The sequence below is a fragment of the Sminthopsis crassicaudata genome, chromosome 1 (assembly GCF_048593235.1).
Source record: "Sminthopsis crassicaudata isolate SCR6 chromosome 1, ASM4859323v1, whole genome shotgun sequence".
Classification (NCBI taxonomy): Eukaryota; Metazoa; Chordata; class Mammalia; order Dasyuromorphia; family Dasyuridae; genus Sminthopsis; species Sminthopsis crassicaudata.
Genome location: NC_133617.1, coordinates 228,096,976 through 228,124,060, shown reverse-complemented (window position 1 = coordinate 228,124,060; position 27,085 = coordinate 228,096,976). Strand labels below are relative to the sequence as shown.

Here is a 27,085-nt window from a genome sequence, read left to right as displayed (position 1 = left end):
AATATGTGTGTGTACAAACACACACATGCACAACACACATATGTATATATATATTTTTTAAATTTATTTTTTGGTAAGATTAGATTGGCCAAACTTCCATGATCTTTGATAATTATGTTCTTATATCAATTGATGTTTTTTGTAGTTTTTAATTTGTTGCTGTTGGGATTTCTTGAGCTGGGGTGGGGTGAGGTGGGAAAGAGAAATGGGATGATGTAGAGCAAGAAATTTTTCAACTTCCAAGAAGAATAGCCGAGTTCATTCTTTCCCTTTTTCCAACTAACAAATATTTTAGAATAAGAGTTATTTAAAAAATGCTTTGAAGAAGGTCAGCAAAGAAAATAGTAGGGAGTGGTATGTAAACAAGTTGTTCCTGAAAATGCAGGAAGATGGGGGAGACATCATGAAGTCAAAGTATATGGTGGACAAAAATTCTGAGAAGGCTCAACCAGAAGGAAACTCTGAATTGATGTCAAAATGACAATCTACTTAGAATGCATGTTTCCTCTTTTTAGGAGAAGCTAACTTTTTACACTTTTCTGGGTTGCCATTATACTGTGGTCATAAGAACAGTATAAATATTTTAAGTACACTTTGTTATAAAGCATGTCAATTTTAACCCTCTTAAAGACAAAAGTGATTAAATCCTACCCTTTATGCTTTTATCACAGGAATGCCATGACGACTAATTGAATATATCCAGGGGAAAAAAAACAGGACTAATAACATTTTAGTTCCTTTAGAGAAAAGGCAAGAAATGAGAAAAGTAGATAATCAAGTTACTAAGATCACATGTGGCTTATTCAGTTAAAATCACTTCAATATGTATTAAGTATTTATGTACTATGTGCTCTGCTAAGTGATAGACAATAATGAAAACATTCCTGCCCTCCAGGAACTTGTGCTTGATATATGGTGTAGAAGTATATCCTGAGATAAATGCAAGATATAAATGGCATGCTCACCTATATAAGGGATCAGAATAGGCTCGACCTGCATAGAATATTGGAATTTGATATCTTCCCCTTTACTTATGAAGGGTACATGGTTTTAGGGATGGGGTAATCCCCTTGAAAAGGGAGAAAACCAGAAAAAATAGATTGTAGATTGTAGGTCTTTTCCTTAGATATCCAGAGCAGTAGCAGCAGCAAAAAATATGAATTTTTTCCCTTCTCAAATATTACAATATTAGAAAGAATAAAATCCACAAGGACAAATGGCAAGGTGGAAGATTTTTTTTAATCATAAGCATATTTTAAGTGACTGAAATGATTTAGAAAAGATACTGAGAAACTGTCAGTCTTCTTCTATGCCAGCCCCCATGTCAACTTCAGCTAGATACAATTGACATCTAAATATGTTTGACTCTTATGAATTTCCTTTGTCTTTAGCATGAGGGCCTGGTAGAGCTCTTGGAGCCACATAGGAGACAGTGACTGTTTTTTAAGCCTACAATTACTTAAGAGGATTTTTTTCTAACTGGAGGCACAATCTCAAGACATTCATGTGTTTCATAAATGCAATTACAAAGGCAGAATGATTATACACCTAGGTCTTTAAAAGTCTACCTTAGGAATCTAAAAACTTATGTAGAAATTCCTAGTGTTAACACATAAAAAATGTAGGAGAGTTTAAAAAAACTACCACATGTAGACGTTTGATAAGATTCAGTAGGTCATTTGGTACATTATAGTTCACATTCATATCAAACCTCTCTTACACTGCCCTCCCCAATTCATTACTTTATTACTTTTCATCTTGAATACCATAGAAATTGAGGAATATATTCACTTATTTTTCAAAAATTTAAAAAAATGTATATAATCCTATTAATTTTTCTGTGAGCACCCATGCTAATTTAGCATTATTAAGCCAAATAAATTTATCAGAAATTCATTTTCTGTGTTCACTCACCTTTCTCTCAATCTGTCTACCCTCATTTAAATTTGATAATTTAAATACACATCAAGGTTACTGGATATATTTTATTAACAGTTAAAAACAAAGTAATAATATAATCATTCTTTACAATGATTCAGGTATGAGAAAGACTGAAGTCAGAGAATTAGCTCTACACATCAACTCTGGAAACACTTCACCATCCAAAGCCCTCTCAGATAATGTCTCTTTTCAAGAATTCTCTTATTTTTATGCCCAAGATGAGTCAGACTCATTTCTATTAAGAAATATCTTCCAACTCTTACTCCTTGACAATTAAGTCACTTAGTCTCTGGGGAAAAAAACAAACAAAAAAACCCCCAAACTTTTCTTGGTCCCTTTTTTCTGTCCTCAGTCTCTCTCCACAGACATGACAATTAAAACCAAGTCCAGAATGACAGTTAAACTACTACTCTCCAATGGAATCCTCACAGATGACAGCTAAACTGCAACCCTCCAAGATCCATTCCCTCTTAAAGCTATAGTAATAGAATCTGTGGTCCCTGGGAGCAGCCATTGAAACTGCTATTATAAAAGTAATTTCATAGGAATAAGTGCTTGTATATGTGTGAGAGAGGGACTGGGAGAGAGGGCCATTAGAAGAAATTAAGTAAAAGACCATTGAGTTTCTGTGGCCCCCAAATTAATTAATTACCCTGTGAATAGTCAAACGTTATACTTCTCTGATCTTTCTAAGCTGAACCAGAGATGACAAATATGCTTTATTTGTTTTTAACTAGGCAAGTAGTTAAAAGCTTTTCTACCTTGATAGGATGTGCCATAGTTTAAGTAAAAGGTGTATTTGCTATTATTTTTGTAAGTAACCTTTTATTTAATAGAACAATAATTTGATGTACCTATGGTTTCATCAGCATTTCTCAGACTGTCTACATTTCCCTGGATATCTGCCACCCAACAACATAGCAGACTCATGTATCCTTTCCATCAGTAATCATGTACACAGATACACAGATGCATGTGTGAGCACACACATACACACAATACTTGTCTTGCAAATATAATAAGACTTTGAATTATATACTTCCTATCACTTAATGTGAAAATAGTTGCAAGAAAAATGCCAAGGACCTGATTCTGGGAGAAGAAATTCTATATATCCTCCTACCACTTGATTAGAAACAGCATCTTTCCTTTGATATAAACACAATTGTTGGGAACTTGAACCAATTGCCAGAGAACCAAGACACTTCTAAACCTTTTTGTGTGTGCTGGAGAATCCTGGGGGAGGGGTAAAATGAAACATACCTGGCTTTCAAGCAGTAGGTGCTATTGTAGTCAGTGATATACTCAAATGAAGTCTTTCTCTATATAAGTGGAAACTAGGTGACACAGTGGATGTATTGCCAGGCTGGGAGGCAGGAAAACTCATCTTTGGGAGTTCAAATTTGACCTCAGACACTTATTGTGAAAGAGATGGCAATCACTCCAGTATCTTTGCCAAGAAAACCCCAATTGGGGTCATGAAGAATTGGACATGACTGAACAACATAGTTTAAAATACTTTTTAGCTACAAAAATGGCAATGGACAGAATTCCAGTTTTTAGCACTTTTCAAAAGTCCCAAGTTTATAGCTAGGAGATGCTTCTATATTTGTTTAAATTTCAACTGAAATACTATTCAAATTTTCATTTTTTCTTGATCTCATATAATGACAATTTTCTCATTCATATGTTTTATATTGATTTCTGCTAATATTCTTTTTGAAGCATAATATGCATAATCAACAAGGATATTCAGTAGAGTATTTATTGTGCTCCTTTTCCAATCTCAGTCCCTAAAATCTGGCTTTTCATCATTTTTAGCACTGAATATAAGAATTGAGTACATATCATATACACCATAATTAAAATCTGATCAATTATCATATTCTTCTAAGAAAAAATACAAACTGATTTAAAAATCCACTCCACATGATATATCTACATTTTCTCCAATATCCAATTATACTTAATATCTATTAGTCTTTCAACTGTCTGGAAATAATAGCATCAATGAAAGTAGAATAATTTGACTTGGTATTAAAAAAATCTTAATAGCTAAAATATTCATTAAAAAAACTTTAATAATAGCAGGTCTCAAAATCATAGATATAGCTATGCTTCCCATAGCAACAGGATAAGGGGGGTATTCATTCTCAAAGGAAGGGAGTTCTGCCAAGAGAATTCAATGAACAGAAAGTCATTTTCTCAGGAAGTTTCAAAATGAACAGAAATTCACTATGATTTTTAAAAAATAAACTTTTATAAGGTTGTCTTGATAAAGCATTTTTAAATTGCATAAAATTTTTCCTTTGGTATTGTGACACAAATGGTTCTCCTATTCTGACTTCAAGAAGGAATGACTAAAATATTTTTATTTCTATATAAATTTGAGTGGTGCATAATTGACATATAGAAACATTAGGAACTGAAGAATAGACCATTTTAAATTATGATGGAGAAAATTTCAAGTTCTATTAAGATCAAAATCTGTTCATCTAAATCTATCTCTTCAAAGCCCTCCTCCACACTACTGCCATCTCATTCTCATACTGTTTCTGATATTTATCTTCCATGATCCATTACAAATGCTTAAGCTAGGATCTTTGCTCCTCACTACTATAATATGAAGGTATATGAATTGAATATGAGAATACTCTCCCCCATGAGCAGAGCCCATGGCTGTGCTGGGTCCAGCTTAAACTAAGTTACAAAAGTTGATTGCTAAATTTTCACTCTAAGCATTTGTATCTCAGAAATAGGTAAATGCTTTAAGTTAGGTGTTGATTAATTTTTTTGAATGGCTAGACTTAAGAAAATGATGGAGAAAATGTTAATAATACAGTGTAACTTATAAAATTTGTTGGGCTTTCATTGCCCTCCCCTTCCCTTGGCATTTGCTAAATATTTGCAACTATACTTGTAGCTCCAACTCCCTTCCTAAAATTGGACCCAAAGTCAATTTGCAACGAGTAAAGAGAAGATCAAAATTAGAAAAAATTTGAACTATGGAAGAGAAATTTCTTTCCATATTTGGATTTGGATGCACACAGAAAACTCGCCAAAATTGTAGTCTAGCACCTTCTCAATACTATGGTCAAAGAAATGTCTAAACCATGGTGTTTCCCTCCTCCTTCTTTGTTATCTAGCATTTTTTTTTAGCTTTGTGTCTAGCTAACACTTAGCACAATGACTGGCAAATGAAAAAGCCTTACTAAATGCTCAATAGGCAGATCAAGAATTACCAGCAAATATATACATAAGAATATTCATGTTCATGTATTTTTCACTATTATATATGTGGATGTATATTTACATCTAAATTTGTAAATTTAGCACATTTAGGTGGTACAGTGGGTAGAGCACCGGGCTTGGATTCAGGAAGGTCTGAGTTCAAATCCAGCCTTTAAACACTTATTAGCTGAATGACCCTGAGAAAGTCACAATCTCGATTTGCCTCATTTCCTCATCTGTAAAATAAAAATACTTTAAAGAAGACAAAAGCAAATCTCTCCAGTATCTCTGCCAAGAAAACTCCATGGACTTGGCATGGGGTTATGAAGAGTCTGACACAACCGAAAAATTCATAAATTTAGATGCATATGCACATATGAGCTTTGCATACATGTATACGTATGAGAATATATATGTATTCATATGCATATGTGTGTGGGCATGTGTGCATCACAGATGAGTCGGGCATTTGATACATGACAGTTATGTGATCCTAGGCAAGTCGTATAATCTCTCAATGCTATAAGGAACTCTTAGACTCTTGAAGTTGTATCAAAATTTCCAACCTACTTTTACAAAGGGGTTTTCTTAGTAACTTCCTAAGTCAATGAAATAATGAGTTCAATCTTTATCTCTACCCATATATGTATAAATAATAATTTTACTAATTATAATGAAAACAGCAATAATAGCATTTACACAGCTTTTATTATATGTCAGGCACTGGACGTATGTGAAAAAGATTTCAGCTAAGTATGAACTAGGGTTCCTCCTCAACCCCAATCAATGAATCAATGAGTAAAAAGAAGTTTTGAACATGTAAGCAAGACAATTTATAATCTGTGATCTTTCTTCAACTTTCATTCTACTAGAAGAGTACAACACATGTACAAGTAAGTACATGAAAATATGTATTCTGTAATACTGTAGAAATTTCAAGGGGGAGGAAGAGCTCCCTTTCCCTGACTCAGAGAGCCCAGGAAAGCTTCATGTATGAGGTGATACATGAATTGTCCTTTAAGGGAAGACAGAATGCACTTCAGACATAGGAAATCATATATATATAATCAACCTGGGAAGATAGGTACTATTATTTTCATTTTAATGTTGAGGAAACTGAGGCCCACAGATGTTAAGTGACTTGCTCAGGGTCATAAAGCTCACTAGCTTGATGATGCAATGAATATAGAGTGCTGGATCTAGAGTTAATAAAGACTCCTGTTCATGAGTTCAAATGTGGCCTCAGACACTTCCTAGCTGTGTGAACCTAAGTAAGTCATTTAACCCTATTTGCCTCACTTTCCTAGTCTATAAAATAAGTTGGAAAAGAAGACAAACCATTGTAGTATTTTTGCCAAGAAAACACTATAAATGAGGTATGGACAGGCAGACATGGCTGAAAAATGGCTAAACAACAATAGATCAAGGCCATGAGCTACATTAGATAGGTCTAATTAACCAAATATTCTTGTTAATAATTGGGAGTTCTGACACATATAATAAGGAGAAGATTGATTTTCAGACTTATAATTCAGTAGAAATATAATACAATGCACTTAGAATAATAGCCATTAAAATATACTCTGCATAATTTATTCTTTCTTGAATGATTTGTAAGGTCTTGGAGGGTCTTTTAATATCTCAGGGTTATTATTTTGAACACCAAATTATCACAGTACTATAATTGGGAGGATGTTTGGATTAATAGAATACAATTCAGATAGATGGACACATAAACCAGCTTTTATTATATTTCAGGTCATCTTCCCATTTCCACCCCTCCCAATTAATTAGAAAGCTAGTGATATCCATTTTTCAACTACCCACACTCAGATGTGGATTAATTAAAGAAACATTCATTGTAAAGATATCTAGATATAATTGGTGTGTGTAAGAGGGAGGGAAAGGCTACAAAATTTGACTTTGAATTTCTATTTCACACAAAGTGACTGGGTATAAAGCAAGTTTGATGACATGTTTGTTTCTGGCAACTTAAAAGGAATAACAAAGTACACACAGTATTTTTTACCTTTTAGAAATGAAAACCGAATTGAAACATTCTCCAATGCCGTTGCAAAATAGTTATTTTCACTGAAATGGAAGGGTGCCCATCATACAGAGCTCTTATTAGTACAGTGAAGGAACTAAGATTGATGAGTAGTTCTGGCTGTCTCCACTGTGGGGAACCTGGGTAATTGGCTGCATAATTCAGGGGAAATAACCCTTTGATTTTACCTCCATCATCAGAGTGATTATGCATTGTGTGCAATTTTAAGGAGACACTGAAAAAAAAAAAGCTTAAACTATTATGAATCTTACTTCCTTCTTTCTCCCTCACCCCTTCTACCCTCTAAAAAATCAGAAGAGGAAAAGAAACAGCAGGGATAAAAACAATTGTTGAAACTGGAAGGTAGCTGACATTAGTCATATTATTAATATATCTGACATTCCTTTAACATTTCTGTTTTTCAGTGAGTTCATTATAAATGTTTGGTATATTGACTTCCCTATCTGTAATTCATAGGACACTGCCATGACCTCTGTGAAATGCTTTTAGGTCCTCACTTATGGTTGATCAACATATGGAAATTATTTTATCCTTTTTATACCTGAAATTAGGCTTTTTGCTTAAAGAATCTCAGGCAACCCAGATGTCTTTGTCCATTGACAATGTCATTCATTAAATAATTTTGTATGAAATACTGCTATTTATCTCTATTTTTTTTTTATTTCACTCTCCATCTTCTAGGTCTAGTGCAGTTTGAGAGATTAGATAGAAGGCCTAGGAGGAAAAAAGTAAATTTCTGAAGTGTGGTCTGGTTTTATATTTTCTTTTTTCTTATTTAAACCCTGATCAGAGAAGACTTAAATGAGGCACTATAGCTTTCATATATTTCAAGTCACTCATATTTAAAAGATCCTACATGAAAAAGCTCATTAAATTATCAATCTATATGTGTATACCCATTTATAAGGCTATAATTGGCTTTTTTTCTATGATTTCTAATAACAAGGAGTTTTTAGACAGTGAAAAGAATTACTGGAGAAAGAAATAGTGCCTCTTTTTCTTAGAGTTCTCAAGGATGACTTTTCTTCCAAGATCATTGTGTCAAAATATAGTTGAGATAATTTATCTCAATGAAACTGAAAAGCAAATAATTTGTGTAAGGAAAAACATCATTGATTCTAGTATTTTTAGTTCTCCTTGGCTAGCAAAAAGGGCATTTTTAGGTTCATTAAAATAGATTGGTGTGGTTGTATATGCACAAACTCAAATAGAAAACATTCAGGAATAATTTCCTTCCTCTATCAACCAAAGATATTGGTACATTTGAAATGTCACAAAAGCATGAGTTCAGAAATTTCACATCATAAGTAAAAATAACTTCTTTGTCCTACAAAGTTGCTCCAATATCATCAATAAAAATAGTCATTAATTAAATAACCAGAAAACAACAATTGGATGATATTCTTGTTTCATCTTAATGGAAGACTAAAAATTGTATCAACTATGAGACCAGATTGTCCCTCTAGAAGAATGTGTACAGTCACAGATGTGAGAACATCAAATAATCCAAAGCAACTCTGTGAAAAACAGTTTGCTTAAGCTCGGAAGCTAAGGGGTGCAGTAGAGAGAGAGTGCTAAGCCTGGAGTAGGAAAGACGAGTTCGAATCCAACCTCAGACCTTTTCTAGCTTTATGACCCTGAGCAAGTCACTTAACATCTGTGGGCCTCAGTTTCCTCAACATTAAAATGAAAATAATAGCACCTATCTTCCAAGGTTGTTCTAAGTTTCATATATATATATATATATATATAATATATGATTTCCTATATCTGAAGTGCATTCTGTCTCCCTTTAAAGGACAATTCATGTATCACCTCATACATGAAGCTTTTCTGGGCTCTCTGAGACAGGGAAAGGGAGCTCTTCCTCCCCCTTGAAATTTCTACCGTATTAGAGAATACATATTTGCATGTACTTACTTGTACATATGTTGTACTCTTCTAGTAGAATGAAAGTTACTTGATGACTTTCTAGGTCTAGTGCTTAAAAACAGGGCCACTGTATATAGCACTTAGCTCAGTGTTTGACCCATAGTAAGTGTTTAATAAATGTTGGTTAATTAATTATACCTAGTAGATACTTCATGAATGGTTATTTACTTGAAAAAGATTTTTAAAGGAGGCGCTTAAATAGGATGTAAAAGTTTTCCAGGCAAGACTCAAATCAAAGAGAGGTTTGTGAATCCAGGAAAATGGTGGAAAGGTCCCTAGATTTGGAGTCAGATTTAGTTCAAATCTTGGCCCTGCCTGTGTGATCTAGACCAAGTTATAAAAACTTTCAGGGCATAGGATAAAAAAAGAAAGCATGGGTAGGTTGGTTGTATCGTTTTTCACTGTAAGATATATAAACACAATGAGATCACAGATCTATATTTTTCTATCTCTTTGTGCATCTTTGTATCTCTTTTCTTTCAGTACTAGAGATATTAAAAACCTCTTTATTTCATAAATCTTAAAGAACTATTTAAATGTTATTAATAATAATTATATCTACAAATTCATACAAAAAATCATCTGGGAGGCTAGGTAGTTCAGTGGGTAAAGCATCTAACCTGCAGTCAGGAAGATTCATTTTCCTGAGTTCAAATCTAGCCTCAGTCACCTACTAGCAGCGTGATCCTGCACAAGTCACTTAACTCTTTTTGAATCAATTTCCTCATCTGAAAGACGAACCAAAGAAAGAAAAGGCTAACTACTGTAGTATCTTTGCCAAGAAAATCCCAAATGTGGATACAAAAATTGGACATAACTAAATGAATGAACAATATCTTTGGTCATTTAGGTTAACATAAGGCACTATTAAAACGCCAGTCAGCCAATAAATATTTTAAAGTACTTGCTATATAAGGAAAAATTATGTCACCCAAACTTGTGGCAGTATGATACAGTGAAAATAAGGTTATATTTAAAGATGGAGAACCTGGATCAGAGTCCCAGTTCTGCCGCTTAGTACCTGTGTAATTTTGAGAACATCAATTTACCTCTCTGGGTCTCAGTTTTCTCATCTATGAAATGAGGACTTGGACTCAATAATATCTAAGATGTTTCCTTAATTCTATGATTATTATGAATAGTAGGGTGAATTTACAAGATAAAATTTAAGGAAAAATAAAGACAATTTAATTGAGATTTTAAAAAATCAGCTATATAAGCATTGGAAAGACAAATAGATGCAGCTAGATAATTGTTTATGTGAAAGAGATCTAGGAGTGCAAGTAGACAGCAAACTCAATATGTCTGCCTTGCTATTGACCTCCAAAAAATAAAGCTGATTTTATCCTCGGCTACATTAATTAAAATATAGTGTCCAGAAAAAAGCAAGTGAAAGTTGAACCTTTCTCTGATCTAGTCAGTTTTCATTGGGAATATTACATCCAGTTCTGAAAATCATAATTTAGAAAAGACATTGATGCATGAAGCAGATCTAGAAAAAGGCAACCAGGATTGTGAAGAGAGTAGAAACTATGATATATAAAAGATTTAAAGAACTGGGAATGTTCAGCTTAGAGAAAACCTTGGAGGAAGGGCACAAAATTGTTTTTAAAAATGACTTAAGCCTTTGGTTTTTTCTACTTGTCTTTTAGAAGGACTAATAAGTGAAATTTTGAAGGAGGCATATTTTGTCATAACATAAGGAAAAAAAAAAACTTCCTAAATGTAATGAACTATCTCTGGAAGAGAGTCAGTTCCTTTTCACTAAAGATCTGCAAACAGAAGTGGAATGATTTCTTCAGTAGGTAACTGTAGGTCCGATTTCAAGGAGATTTACACTTTGAGTACAGTTAAATGAGACATCTAAGATTATTTCATCCTTTGATGATGAAACTGTTTATTTAAAAAGTTTGACAAGGAGCTCATCAAATGTGATCAACCCTAATTCCAAAACATCTCCAAGGCATATTGAAAAAGTTGGAGGAGGGCTACTTTTTGACAAGGGCATTTTTAATAGACACCTTAGGAATGAAATAATGAGTGTCTTCTCTGTCTCCTGTTTTATAGATGAAGATGTTAAAAAAAGCTTCTAATATTGCTAACTAAAAGGGATCAAAGGAATCTTAACAGAAAATGAATTGGTCTCTCAGTTCTTCCTTGAAGCTTGCTATCAGAATATCCTGCTGTAGCTACATCCATAAAACAAGTTGGTGAAGATTGAAGTCAGAAGATTTGTACATATTTGAATACTAGGTGACAGAGGGTGCATTGAATTTAGGTGGAGTGAACATTACAGCCATCAATGACCCCCTTCATTGACCTTAACAACATGGTTTATATGTTCTAATATTATTTCACCCATGACAAGTCAAGGGCATTGTTTAGGCTGAGAATAGAAAAGTACTGATTAATGGAAAAGCCATTACCATATTCTAGGAATGGGATCCCACACACATTAAATGGGGAAACACTGGAGTAGAATCCACTGGGATCTTTACCACTATGGAAAAGATTGGGGCTCACTTTAAGGGTAGAGCCAAGGGGTCATTATCTCTGCCCTTTCTGTTGATGCTTCTATATTTATGAGTGAATCATGAGAAAAATGATAATTCCCTTAAGATTGTCAGTAATTATTATTGCCCCACTAACTGCCTGACCAAGGACATGTACAACAGATTTGCCATTGTGAAATGACTCATGACCATAGTGCATGCCATTATTGCTATCCAGAAGATAGTAGATGGCTCCTCTAGCAAGTGATGGTATGATGGTCACAGTGCTGCCCCAAACGCCATGCCTATTTGCACGGGTACTTACTAAGGCAAAGTCATCCCTGACATGAATGGGAAACTCACAGATATGGCCTTCTCTGTTCCTGTTCTCAATGTATAAATTGAGAATCTGACTTGCCACCTGGATAAACTTGTCAAATAAGACGTTATCAAGTAAGTGGCGAAACAAGCATCAGAGGAACCCTTGAAGAGCATCTTGGGCTACACAGAAGACCAGGTTGTATCCTCTGATACAGGACATCTACTCTTCTACTTTTGATGCTGGCACTGGTATTACCTTCAACAACTATTTTGTCAAGCTCATTCCTTGGTATAACAATGAGTCTTGTTATAGTAACTGTGTATTAGACCTCATGGTCCACATGGTCCCTGAAGAATAAAGTAAAAAGCTGTGGCTCTTCATCTTCAGCTGAAAAAGGAATTCCACCACGGGGAACCCACATACCTAACCTATCTCCTTATACTGGGAATCCATGCCCCATTCATATCCTTGTTCTAAAACACCTCTGTAGTAGAGGGAAAACATAGCATCCTATATTGTATGCCATCAATAAAGCCACTATATCCAGTGCAAAAAAGAATTCATTTACTAGTTCATAAATGTAATTTGAAGAGGCACTTGCCTTTTAAAATTTATTAGTGTTATATAAAAGGTTAGCTCTATTAGTTAAAGAATTAAGTACCTCAATTCATTTATCCATTCCAAAACATTTTTAAAACATCTACAAAATAAAGGGTACATGTTAGGTCCTAAAGGAGTCATTTAGTATAGATAAGTGATGATTCCTGGCTATATAATTTAAGGTTCAACAGAAAGATGAGACACAAGGAAATAGTTATGACACAAAAATTGTCGAGAGGTGCAAACTGAAATGTTCTTTGAGATCAGAAGGGAAAGGAGGATAGAACAGTTGAGTTTGGGGGAGAAATCTCCAGCAAATCGAAGTGCTGTGGTTCTACATCCCATTTAGATTAGGTTACGTATTCTAAGACCACAAAGTTTACCTCAAATATGAGCTAAATGTAAAATGTATCTTGTTGGTCACCAAGGTTAATAAGTACATGGATTAACAGAAACCTCCCTGAAGTAATAACAAAAGTCAATCAAAGGTCACATTTTATTTTTGAAAGGTTAGTGAATTTTCACATAAAAATGACAACTCATTTTAAAACTTAAGATATTTTGCCAAAAATGCTTTAAAATGTAGGGGAAAATGATGAAACTCCATTAGAGACATATTGCATTAGGGGGTGGGAGAGTGAAATGAATTAAAATATTATTTCAATACTTGAGACTTTTGCCAAAGGTAGCATCTTGGAAAAGTATATTGGGGAGCTAAAGCACCAGTAGTGGTCTCCATGGCAGAAATCATGAGTAAAAATGGAAAATTCTGCTGGCAGAGACAAATTTCAGTCTTAATTAGCAATGACACTTGCATCTACTTTCTGTCTGATGAAGTGCTCTTTAAACTAACAACCCTTAAGAGCCTCTGCTTAAATTTAATCGGTATTTCCATTTGACAATAGCAAAGGCAACTTGTGATTCAACATCAAGCAATGCTAATATTACATGGTTCAAGTGGCATCAGTTTCAGTAAAGTTTGCAGTTATTCACCCAATTTAATTTGAAAAGCACAAACACATGCATACTTTTTTCTGTTTCCCCTTCCCCAGGAGAATAATTCCTCAGGGGGAAAAAAAGGCACCCATCAAATAGCAGATCTTTTATGCCCCTGTCCCCTTTGTTCTTAAAAATATCTGAAACGGCACCATTTCCTTTAGCTAAGTTTCAGCAAATGCTCATTTTCTTGTGAGCAGAAACAATAAAAGGACATTATTCAGCTCTGGTCTTTTCATCATTGGAGTGCTTTTTTACCTTTTTTTAAAATCATCAATTAATTCTTACCCCATTGATTTTCCTCATAACATTTTATTAGATATGGACATTCATTATCCCTTCTCCTATTTCCTCTTCCTTCAACTCTTAAGATAAGGAGCTAAATGCAGAAGATCTGAAGGGCCTATTGAAGGAAGTGGTATGAGGACTGCAACAAAGGCTTTATTTAAAAATAAATCTTTTTGTCATAAAGGATCAATGACTTGCCAAGAGTGTGTTTCCTTGAGAAGAATTGAAAGAGCAGGAAATCTGGGTTCAAACATCGCCTCTGACACTCTCTCTGTGACCATGAGCCAATAATTTACCCTCTCAGTCTCAGCTCTTTCATCTATCAAATAAGGATAAGTCCTACTTGCACTATTTGATACTGAGAAAAGTGCCTTGCAAACCTTAAAATGTCTATGGTGGTTGTTCTTGTTATTTGTAGTCAGAGTTTGGTCTTTAGTCTGTAATACATATTCTGATTGCATCTTAATATTTCTCTATAAACAAGTTCAAGGTGATAGGGAAACCTGTGCCATAACAGCTTTCTTGATCAGCTGTTGGACAATTTGACTAAATGGGCTCACCAGAACTATAAAGTAATGTTTAAAGATCACCCAGGCCATATATCAGATTTTACCAAGCTATATTTCTATCCATAAGACTTTCTTGGCAATAAGGAAATTAGAATGGTTACTGGAGTCCAGTATAAATGCAGTAATTCACAGAGAGGCAAAATAAGCATTTGCCTCTAGCATGAAAAGTATTGATATGGAGGAAAACATAAGTTTTCGTCTGTTAATCCAAGTACACTTGACAGTAGGATGGGGGGGTACAATTTTGTATTCTCTCCAAGAGCACAAAATTAGCTAATGATTTGCTGGATATGCCCCAGTTACCGATGTTTTTAGGTAATGGTGTGCTGGAAGTGGTGAGACTATGAGAAATAAAAGGAATAGGAGAAATTCAGGGTATAAATAATTCAATCAAATTCAACAAACATTTATTAAGCACCTATTCCATGTCTTTCTGCATTGCAAGGGCATCTAGGTGGCAACAGTAAATAGGACACTGGATAAGGATCAGGAAGACCCTTCTACATAAGTTTAAATCTGGCTTTAGATACTTAACTACTTGGTCAAGTTATTTTTAATCCTGCTTTTCTTAGTTTCCTCATTTATAAGATGAGCTGGAAAAGAGAATGACAAATCATTCCTGTATTTTTGCCAAGAAAAGCTCAAATGGGGTCACAGAAAATCAGGAACAACTAAACAACCAAAACAATAAAAATTCTTTCCCTTAACATCATTCTGTCTTCCATTTTAAACTTTCCCAGTCTGTAGAATTTAATTTTTAGAAATAACTAAGAAATAAGTATAATTATGAATTTATCTAAAATTAATTTAATTTTAATTTTCAATATATTTTATAATTGAATTACTGACTAATTTCTAACATCTTGGTTACTTTTCTAAGAAAAATTCAAGAATAGAAAATCTTGCACCATATGCAAGTCTAAAAGGGTGATAATACAGTATTAAAGGGATAATAGCTTATATTGCTTTAGTGCCTCAAAAATCAATTTCTCTACAGTAACAACACCAAGAGATAGGTAGTGTGAATAGTTCCATCTTTATCTGGTAAACAAAGGTATTATAGTTCAGAATGAGAATAATTTACCCAGATCATATAGCTAGACTAAGCTAGAATATAAATCTTTTTTTTTTAATCTGCTCTTTCTCCTACAGACATATTGATCTCACTCATTTCCTTTGCTCAATATAGTCTTAACCCTGGAGGGTTGGAAATAGCAGGGTAAGAGAGTGAGGATTTTTTTTTTCTTTTTATACCTACTGTTATTGTTTTTCCATCTTTTTTTTTCTCAATAAAGACCAATGACTTTAGGAGGGTGATGTCTTGACTTGCAAATGATTTGTTTTTAAGTGAGGCAGAGCTGTGTAGAGTCATCGACCTCAATCTTTCCTCTAGAGTCACCAGAGTCCAGTGACAAGACTTATGTCCAGATGCCTGGTGATATACTGGGAATCTTTACAAATTTGTTTGAGGCAATGCTCAAAGTAGTTAAAGGCTAGGTAAGAATTGAGGCAAAAGATGGCCTAATTTGTCTTTATAACAGTTTCAGTTGGGAGGGGAAGACCGTCAGAGTACCTGGCCAGAACACTAGTAGCATCTAAGACCCTTGGTGCCTGACATATAGGAAGTGCTCAATAAAAGTTTGATGAACTGACTTTGTTGTTTGAGATCTAATATTTGTGAAGGGAGAGTAATTACACTGCTAGCCTCAGCTCATTCAGATGTTCTATTATAGATCTATCCACACCCTGGCCAACTAATGGCTTGTTTTGCTTTTAGACCTTATAGTAATTTGACTTTGTTTTATGTATTTCTCCTGTATTATTTAATATTGTAAGTAGTAATGTGTAAGAGTCAGAAACATTGGAATACCATGCATACAGCTATAGCATGGTGGACCTGAAATGGAATGCTCCCAACCATAGGGCATGGAAGAAGCATTTTACTAATAATTTAAGCACAGTTTCAGGTGGTGGAGAATGGCTATATGCTGTAGAGAAATAACAGTTATGGCAAGATCCATATGGAATAAAGTATGCAGAAATGGAGTGAATCCATTTTGTTCCAAAGATTTCATGAAAACTCCAAATCTATAAAATCAAAATTACCAACAGTACAACACAGCTGGAAAAGAGAAGGGATGCTCTTGCTATTGTTTAAGTCATGCTGTGGGGATGCCAGAGATAAGGATATACTAATAGTCCCTTGGTGTTTTGAGATAATGAATATACTTGTCGAGGTACCATTCTTCACTCACCAACAGAGAGAGTGTCATAAATAGACACTGAGGATTAGGCAGCCTATGGCTTTTGGCAAAGTTATTCTAAAGAAGCACATCACTTAAAAAAGAAAGATTTTGCTTTTGGTGCTTGTAAATGACAGAAATATCTCAATTATTTTAGGATTTAAATACTAAATATTTGAAGGATAATTAATATAGATTTTAAGCAAGTGTGTTCTGAGAAACCAATTCTTGTTTACTTTTTTTTTAAATAGCTTTTCATTGACATAGTATAAGATACTTAATAAGGAAGAAAATTGGATAAAATCATGTATAAGTAATATAAAACAATTTGGAGAGTTACCTTTCCAAACTGTATCTAGTTACTAAATTGTGTGGTGTATCTAAAGCATCAATGGAGAATAAAATGATTGAACACCCAAAGGATGCTGGCTTCTTCACTGCACAGTATAAAGTGACAGCTGGCAGTTGCCTATAGATTTTCAGTATTTTACTGTGATCCAAGCCTGAAAATTAGTTACCAAATCACTGAGCTAATAAATATTCATTAGATTAAAAAGAGGCCTAGAGCTCTTCTGTTCTGACCTTCTTTTGTGAAGTTGAAAATGTGGCGTTGATTCCCTCTGGCCATCAGAGGTTATAAGAAAGTATGAATTGCCTTGCTAGGTGAAAACAATGGCCCCCATCTGGATGAAGAGACTCTCTGTGAGAGAGTATCAAGGGATTCTTTGAAGAAATGAGTGTTTATTGTTCATGATACTGCCAATCAACCTGCCCCAAGACCCTCATGTTTACTCTTGGTTTTTCATATTCTCATATTTACTGTTTTTTCATATTCTTCTATATGGATATCATATGTAACCTTGAAAATAAGTTTGAATATTAAAAGTTGATTGTGGAGAGAGTTAGAAAGATCTAGATTCAACTTTAACCTTTGAGATATTTTGACTGAGATATTTGGTTCTCTCTAAGACACTGAATGCATAGAAGGTGCTAACCTGCCATTGATCAGGGTAGTTCTTCATTAAGTATTCCAGGTCCCAGGTCCAGGTCTCATCCCTATTCCTTATTCTTTTATTATCTAACTTTATTTTGATCAAACTGTCTTTATAGGCACATTTTGATCACCAGGATCTTTCTTGTTCCTGATCTGAAATTAACTTTGTACAGCTCAAAAACTTTTAAGAAACCAGGTATCACTGTTATTATTCTTTATTACAAATAGAGCAAAATTAAGCTGCTTTCCTAGGATTATGTCACTGGGGTTATAATTATATACTTCAAGTTTTAAAATAGTGCCAGTAAATGTAATAATAGCTTCTACAGAGAGAGATTGAGCGAGAAAATATACATCAATACTGTGACAAAACTACTATAATGCTTAATGTCACATAAATACATGTATTTAGAGAAAAAGATAAAAAATGATTAAGGAAGTATATATATATATATATATATATATATATATATATATATATATATATATATATATATATAATCTGTGTGTGTGTGTGTGTGTGTGTGTGTGTATATATATATATATGTTTTCCAAAGGGTCATAATAAAGGACTGCAGTAATCAGGCCTGGCACTAGGCCATCTGCTATCTTGAAATTCTAGCTTTTATGTTGTATATTGCCAGTGAAGCTTGAATTAGCACAGGGAAGGCAAGGAAAAATAGAGGGTGTTATATAAGTCAATGGACAAAGTAAAAGTAACAAAAGAAAAGTAGGTTCCTATTTATAAAGAATAGGGCAGTGAGCATGGTGCCTGGTAATGTTGGGATAAGGATACTAATATAGAGGACAAATTAAGAACTTTATATCTATTTCTACTTTCCCTCCCATTCTAACTTCAAGGGAAATATAATAATCCTTAAATTCTATTGTCCTGTGTTTAACAAAGGTTCTGGAGGAAAAAGTATTGGAGATTGTAATTGATTAGGCCAGATAATGATCATTCTTCAGTGTTTTAATTTAGTCATTCAGTCATGGTTAACTCTTCATAATCATCTATGGTTTTTTCTTGGAAAAAATAATGGAATGATTTGTCATTTTCCTCTCTATTGGACAATGGAAAAGAGGTTAAGTTATCTGTCCAGGGAATAAGTATCTAAGTAATAGCTAATAAGGATTTGCAGAATTGAACTTAGGTCTACTGACTCCAAACCAGCACTCTAGCCACTACATCATCTAGTAGCCTCTATTTTTTGTTACACCAGACTGAAATTTAAAAAAAAATAAAATCACTAATTTATTCAAGGAAGACGCAAAATAAAGTAATATGTGTAAGGTGGTGACAGTTTAAAGATTACTAAGTTATGGTAAGATGAATCACTTTGCAATTATGTCATAATTGTGGCTAAATTACTGACTATGAAAACTGACTACAATGACATATACCTTATGATGAAAGGTACTTCATTCTTCAGAGAAGAGATTCCTTTAAATTCCTCACCTGCAGCACAATCTGCAGACACCATATGCTTTATAGGCTTCATACAGATCAACTGGGACAATAAATCTAAACTATACTTTGCAAACTAGAGTTTAAATTAATCTCTTCAGTCTCTTAGGAAGGAACATGTTAACAACATCTATAGTCAAAATGAGTCCAAAGAGATAAATTGAACGATTGATTCTTATTTGAAAGCATTTTGAAGACAAAACTTGAAGACAAGATTTTGAAATCTCCTTAAAAAAATATAAGCAACACTACCTTTCGACTAAAGTAATTGTTTCCGTTTCTATCTCTTCTCCACTAACAAGACCAGCACCTTAATTCAAGCCTTTGTCAGCTCTCCCTTAGATTATTAAAAGAGAGTGCTAATTGGTCTTTCTATCTCTAGTCTCTCCCCTAGCCAATCTATCCTCCATGTTGCTGCCAAATTGATATTTTATAAGTAGAGCTCCAAAGATCTTTCATTTTCATGAAGTGGTGATTCCCTTATTGTCTCTTAATTAAAATGTCACTCCTTTGTCTACCACTTAAATTCTTTCATTATTTCTGACTCAACTATTTTTCAGATTGATCTGACATTATTTCCTTCTCATGCACCCTACATTCCAATTAAAGAAACTTCCTTATTGTTGCCATACACTATTACTATTCCAGCTCCCATGTCCAAGACTGTCTCTGATGCCTAGAATATGCATAAGAGCATCTCTTATTTCATCAAAACTTATCTCAAGTGGCACATGCCAAAAAAGGCATTTCCTGAGACCTAGTTGTTAGTTTCCTTAATCAATTTGTATTTTTTTCATGTTTTGCATTAACTAATTTGTATACACATTGTTTCCCCTCCGGTACAAGGTCCTTGAGGTTTGTGACTTTTTTTTTCTTCATATTTGACTTTGTATTCCTAGTATCTTGTAGTGTTTCAAAATGTCAGATACTTAATAAATGCTCGCTTGGCAAATGGAGGAATGAATGATAATTCTCATGGTCTGTGTTAAGTAGAATTTAAGCTTCAGCATATCCCATAAAACTGGAAAATGGTAGACTTATGTTTCTCTTATTCAAGGATGAGCTTAGCTAAGTTCAGAAAGACTCTGAAAATAATTCTGTATGTATTAAAATTACTTTTCCTCTTTTGCCTCCCAGTGCAAATTATCCCAACTGATCCCAGTTCAGAAACATAGAAAGTATTTTTCAGTTTGGATATGGTTCAATAAACCACTACTAAATTTATTAGCCCTATTCAGTATCACTTTCTCGCCCATATCTGTTTAAACTCTTTTCCTATGCTCTCAATCTTTTTAAAAATCTTTTCTTTCATCTTCTTAGTCCCTCAGGCATGTTGTGCATGTCCTCTAAAGGAATTAGGTATAATTTCTTCTTAGGTATAATTTACATGCCATGCAAAACATACAACAGCCACATGTTGAAAATTTTCAATTAGCAAAATAATTCTTTACTGATATGCAAATTAGTCACCAAGCTTATAAACCAGTGTTTTGTTTTGTTTTTTTTATTTTAAATGAATGAAAATTCCAGAGAGATTACTTTTAAATGACATTCTAGTCACTATTGCATTTTTATTATAAGATTTATAGCCTCCATATTTCAAACTTAAATATATTTTTAGCATGATTCATTTATTCAACAAAATTCAAGTGATGCCTGTTAGTCAGCAGGAATTAACAACATAGTTCTCTAACTCTTTATTTACCATGGATTCTTTTATTCCTATGGAAACAAAAAGGTCAAAATGAAAACATTTTATTGAAAAAAAGGACATTTGAATAATAGATGTTAAGTTTTTAAAAGAATTTATCCCCTGCAACAGGAGAATATTAATAATCCTGTTTAATAAACATTATTAAAATTTTGTGTAAATATAAGATGCAGTTTAAATTTGAGGCAAAGAATCTCAAAGAAGCTAAATACAGACATATTTACTTAAGCAATATATTCTCAGTGGTTCATTGCACATGGAAATGTTGATAACTAGGAAAAGTAAAATAAAATCTTAAATATGCTAACATGACTCATACTACCTGGGCAGTCTGGAAACATCTAACAGTGATCCTTAAAATAACCTAACCTTCAGTTCTGGAGTGTGCTATGAAGTTGAAAGCACTGAAATTTGAAAAAAATGTTATGATTGAGTGGAGAATTTCATCTCTATTTCAAGGGCAAGCTGTATTCCTACTGAGAAAATGGATAATTTATGGGAATTTCACCTTTGAAGCATGCCTCTTGCATGGTGATGTGCCCTTATGCTTTCATTTCTCCTAAACATCCATCACTATACAAAAATTTAATCGACATATACATGGCCTCTGACCTTAACAATAATGATCTCTTCTTTCATTGTCACATTATTAACATCTATTTGCATTTAAATATTGAGAATTTTAAAAGTCTGGACATATAATTTCTCTCATTTGAGTTAATAAGTTGAAAAATCTGCTGAGTTATTAAAGTTATATTTATGTGTGTATATACATTAATATATACACACATAATACAATATATATATATATATATATATACACATATATATGTGCATACACACACACACACACACATATATATATATATATATATATATATATATATATATATATATATGCAGTCTTCCATTTACTATAAACATTTAAGTTCAGTGGATTTAGTTGAAGTTCAATAAACAATGTATTTTTTCCAGCACAAAATGGACAAATATTAGGTATACCAATGAAAATTATACATTATTACATAACAAACTGTCTCATGATGTGACCTTGGTGAAGTCCTTTCTATCCAGAATTTTTTCTATGCAGACCTTTTTTCTCATTTGTAAAATCAAAGAGTTGGAATTTATGATTTCTAATAACTCATCCAGTACTTACTGTTATGATTTTAGGAATCCAGGATCCCACTATACCAGAGCCTAATGAGGTATTCATCTTCTGGGCCTCCAGGTTGACACATATGTATAGGAGAAGAGGTTTTTACTTTGTATTAGGGCAGCCATAAAAGATTCAACCCTACATTCTGAAACAGGAGGCTAGATTAATTCGTGAAGTATCCTAACAACTTAGACTTCTTTGATTTAATTATATTAATTTATATCATATATAAATATTTATACAAAGTTAATATGTTTTATATTTAGGGTATGTTAAATTATTATTAAATTAAATGATGTTATATATCATATGCATATATAAATATTGATACTCTTGAGTTGAGGGAGAATAAGTCCAATCTTAAAAACATACTTAAAACTATATTAGGGTGACCTGAGGCTGGCACTTCTGATATTGTCCTAGAACTTAATCTTATCTTACTTTGTGTTATGAATTTTCATCTAGTATAATAGTGGGTCAGAATTAAAGGAAACTTTGTCTCTTTTAATGACTTTTTATTTCACTCTTTTATAAGTGAACAAACCAAATGTAATTAAGATTTGTATAACCACACAAAACCTAAGTAGGAGAGGTGAGATGAGGCTGAAAGAGCATTCTTTCCATGATGTGTTATTGCCCCTTTCTCAACATATTGTTCCTTTTCAAGTGAATCTGAGAGAGACCCTATAAGTAACATTCTCACTCATAGACTTTGGAGTAATTTGGAATGGTGTTGTCTATGATTGTAATTTTGTCATTTGATTTAAGTGAAGCAAAATTCTAAACTCATTGATTAGTTCAATCACCTTCCTCTCCTTAATACTGTTCTAGAGTGAGTGAGAAATATTACAGATAGAATAAACAAGATTTGATGACTACTTAGACAGGGTCTAACTTCTCATAATATACGAGAAGTTAATTGGGTTTCCCATCTTATATAGATAATATATGCCAATTAGGATTAAACTCCTGTTATAGATGCAGGGAATTATGCACAATTTTATGCAGCTTTGTAATTCAGAAGTACAGCTATCCAACCACTGTGGAAATTATTTACTTGACTAAATGTATGTATGGCATAGAAATATTAGTTATATTTGTGCACATATACATGGACAGATACAAAGGGTACTACTACAAGACATTTTGAGATGATCATTAATTAATTTCTCTTTTACAAAATCCTAGCAAGGTATTATTTTATTAGGGTCTATGGACTGCATAGATTTGGGGTCTGGATGGTAAAAATATATCTTCAATTTCATTAACTTTTAACAAAGTTATCTTTTCATTCAATTATTTAAAAACCTAGTCCTTAGAGGGTTGTTAGACTTCAAGAAACGGCTAAAAGTCTCTGAAATAAAAAAAAAATTCAACAGCTCCTGCCCCAAGCTATATCAGTGAAAAAAAGTGAATTTTAGCTCATGGTGGGAGGGATGATAGTGGTGCTGATGTTTTTATCTTCAGATAATGAATAAATTTTGACTTACCCATCTTTGACTATAATTTTTAATGTAGCTCTCTATATCTTTGAAAATTTTAATTTTTTAAAAATCACCATGGGAATTAGGGAGAGGGGAACCCTTTTGAGGTTATCTAGTAGATCTCTATTGGAAAAATTTTATAAACAGAAACATGTGCCTTTTATTATACTTGCATGTAAGGAATGTAGATATTTAGTATTCTCTTCAACAGTAACAAATAAGACATAAAAGCAACTTAATCAAATTCAAAGTGACATGTATTTCTTCAGATAACTAATTAAAATACTTTTCAGGCAGCAATGCTTAGAATTACAAATTTAAGTTGGGGCGGGTAAGAGTATGTGTGCATGTTGTGAGTATTTCAAGTATTCTTTTTCAAAAGAACTTTCAGATCCTTGAAAACAGTCTCAATAGACTTATACTATATTAGCATCATTTCCCCAAGTCAGATTTCCTTGTTAACACCACATCTCATGAGATGATATTATATAAACGTAACAACATATTTTCAAATCATGATATAAATTATATAAGGTTACCAAGAATAAAAAAAGTCAAATTTTACCTAAAAACCAGAGTATTTGTCCTAGCATTCATGAACTTTTAAAAATAATAATTTGATTACTGACTTATAAGATAGTTTTTCTCTATAAGCCTATGCATTTTATTTTACGTATTTAACATTATTCTGTGAAGGGAGCTATAGGCTTAACCAACCTGCTATAGAGTTCCATGACACATATATACATGCAAAAAAAAAAAAAAAAACAAACAAAACAAAACAAAAAAAAAGGTTAAGAAACTCTGCTTTGAAAGAAACCCTATTGCTTCTTGTCACTGAGAGAATGATGTGATCCTAGATGTGATACTGATAGTATGCTTGCTTTATGTGAGGTCAACAAATCACTCAGGACATAGTATGTTGTTATTATAAAACTGTATTTTGGAAGCTATTGCTTATTTTAAAATTCAAGCCTCTTAAGTTTTATAGAACTTAGGATTCTTCTAAATTGTCCTGTTTGTTTCATTTCTTCAGAAGAAGTCAAACTATTAAATCTATTAAGAAAACATCTTTCTCTTTTCTCTAGATTCTCTTAATTAAGAAATCTGTCAAGAAAATTTTCTTTATAACAGCAGTTCTTAAACTTTTTTTTGCTCAGGACTCCTTTATATTCTTAAAAATCATTGGGGACCCTCCCAAACAACTTCTGCTTATGTTGATTATCTCTGTGCATTTTTACCATATTAAAAATCAGAAGATATTAATAGTATTGTGGGAAGAGTTTTGAACTCATAGGGTCTGTCCAAAGGAATTCCCAAGGGTACCTATGCTACACTTTGAGAACCATGGCTCAGAATCATAGTTTCCTTAAGTATTACAGAGATTAATATAATTGATGGTGTTGTTGGGATAATATGAATTGAATATTCTATCCAGTAAATGATACCACTAAGGTAATACCACTTAAAAGCTGATTGTCTATTCCATTCAACAAACATTTAATAAATGTACTGACTACATGTGACTAATTCCGGGAAACTTTAAGCTGTAATCTATTATCAAGAAGAATGAATTGTAGATGTTTCAATACACACTGTAAATTAGCTATTTGGGGAATTTCTTCAACAGAAGTTGAATTTCCCCTTATGAAAAATATTATAAAGGAAGCACCAATTCAAGTACATTGGGAATCTCTGATAGATTATGTTTATGGGAAATTCAGGAAGTGCTTCTTTAAAATGCCTGCCTTATTGCCACAAGAGCTTTAGCTTCTCACTTTGACTATTATACTTAGTGAGGGCTCATCATGTGGGTTTGAAATTGCAGTGACTTCATTCTTGAGATGGTGATAGGTTATCTAGAAAGATACCATTAAACGAAGTCTTAATGCAAAATGATTTTCAGTTAAGTTGCTGAAAAGATTGTTATTGAAAAGGAAAAGAGTACTTGTATATCATGAGACAGAAAAATTGTTAGATATCAGAATGTATTTCTATTTTAGAAACAAGGTAACTTTCTAAGAAATCAGGAATATATAATTGAAGATAGAAGTCACTAGAGAAGGAGTAGATTACTTCTGAACATCAGATCTATTTGGCATTTGGTTTCAATTCAAGAACCAAGAAAATATTTCTCTGTCTCTCTGTCTCTGTCTTTCTCTCTCTCTCTCTGGCTCTTGCTCTGTCTGTCTGTCTGTCTGTCTGTCTGTCTCTCTCTCTCTCTCTCTCTCTCTCTCTCTCTCTCTCTCTCTCTCACTCACACACACACACACACACACACACACACATAACTACTAAAGATAAAAAAGCAGGAAAAGCCCTGATATGCTGACTATCTGAGAAAATCTGGTTGCCTTTCTAAAAGGCTCATATACAAGATAATATGGAAGTGCCAATGAGTGAAACACAAATCATGATGCAAGTTTGCTATATTTTAAAAGAAACAAAAAAGTGAATATCATTTTTAACCTGCCTATAGCATACTTTCTCAAGCAAGTCCAAGTGATTGTATAATTTATACATCTCATAAATTTTGACATTTACGAAAATAATTCATTTTCTGTATTTATTCCTTCAATATTTCAAGTTAACCAAGTTAATTGCATATTAAGGAATAGTAATATTCTCCGAGAGCCTTCACAGCTGTGAATCATAACATCTGAAGGAGTTACAAGGCAGCCTTTGCTGACACAGGTGTTGTGGGCTGGGAATGAGATAAATTGTAGGCAGAGGGAAGAGGAGAGAGGTCAGACAATGCAAGAGCCTCTCAGTCAGAGGGATCAGAGAACAGCAACTGCCTCTCAGTCTCCTTGTATCATCCTCTCACACGAGGAGATCCATTCTGGGTTGGATCTCCAGCAGCCACTGTCAGGTAGCTACAACAATTGAATAGACATTTACTAATCATCTATTATATGTAAGGCACTTAGGATTACAAAGATGAAAAATAACAGCTCCTGACTTTAAGAAGCATGAGACATAATTTTTTAAATTCCTACAGATAAAAATTTTACAAAATGCATCAAATAATTTAGAGTTTTATGTTATAGTCAAGGAGATAAATTATTTAATAAAGTGTAATAATAGTCAAAAAAAGACATGTTGAGCTTTATAAAAGAAGCTACAGGCTATTTTTCACTTTCTAAATGGTGGGTCCCAAAAATTCCTTGGGTTAAAAGAGGTCATTAAGTGGAAAAAAGTTTAAGAAGACTTGGTAAAGGACTGGAGGGTTTAGTAACATGCCCAGGGCCACATAGATGTATTTGTAGAAGGAAGAACATGAATTCAAGCTTTCTGGCTCTGAGGTCAATCCTCTTAAACTTTTTCCATGTAATGACCCCTTTACACCCAAGGAATTTTTATGTGACCTCAGGTATATAGGTATATAAATAGGTATACAAAATATAAATAGGTATACTGAAAACAAATCATAATTTTGAACCTCCACATTCAATAACAAGATTCCATATGGGACCCACCATTTAGGAATTTGGGCTTTAGGCATCTCTCTAACATAGAGTAGTTCCAACTTGCATGCATAAAGGGAATTTCGCCATCTTGGAAAACCCTATACTAATGAAATCATG

The 27,085-nt window shown here is 33.4% G+C and overlaps 1 protein-coding gene and 1 pseudogene across 11 annotated transcripts in view; one reads left to right on the top strand and one right to left on the bottom strand.

The window, feature by feature from the left end:
- The window catches only part of DLGAP1 (DLG associated protein 1), a 1,106,389-nt gene that overhangs the window by 739,279 nt on the left and 340,025 nt on the right, over nt 1-27,085 (bottom strand). The window lies entirely within an intron of this gene.
- Nucleotides 11,502-12,344, top strand: LOC141547238 (glyceraldehyde-3-phosphate dehydrogenase pseudogene; annotated as a pseudogene).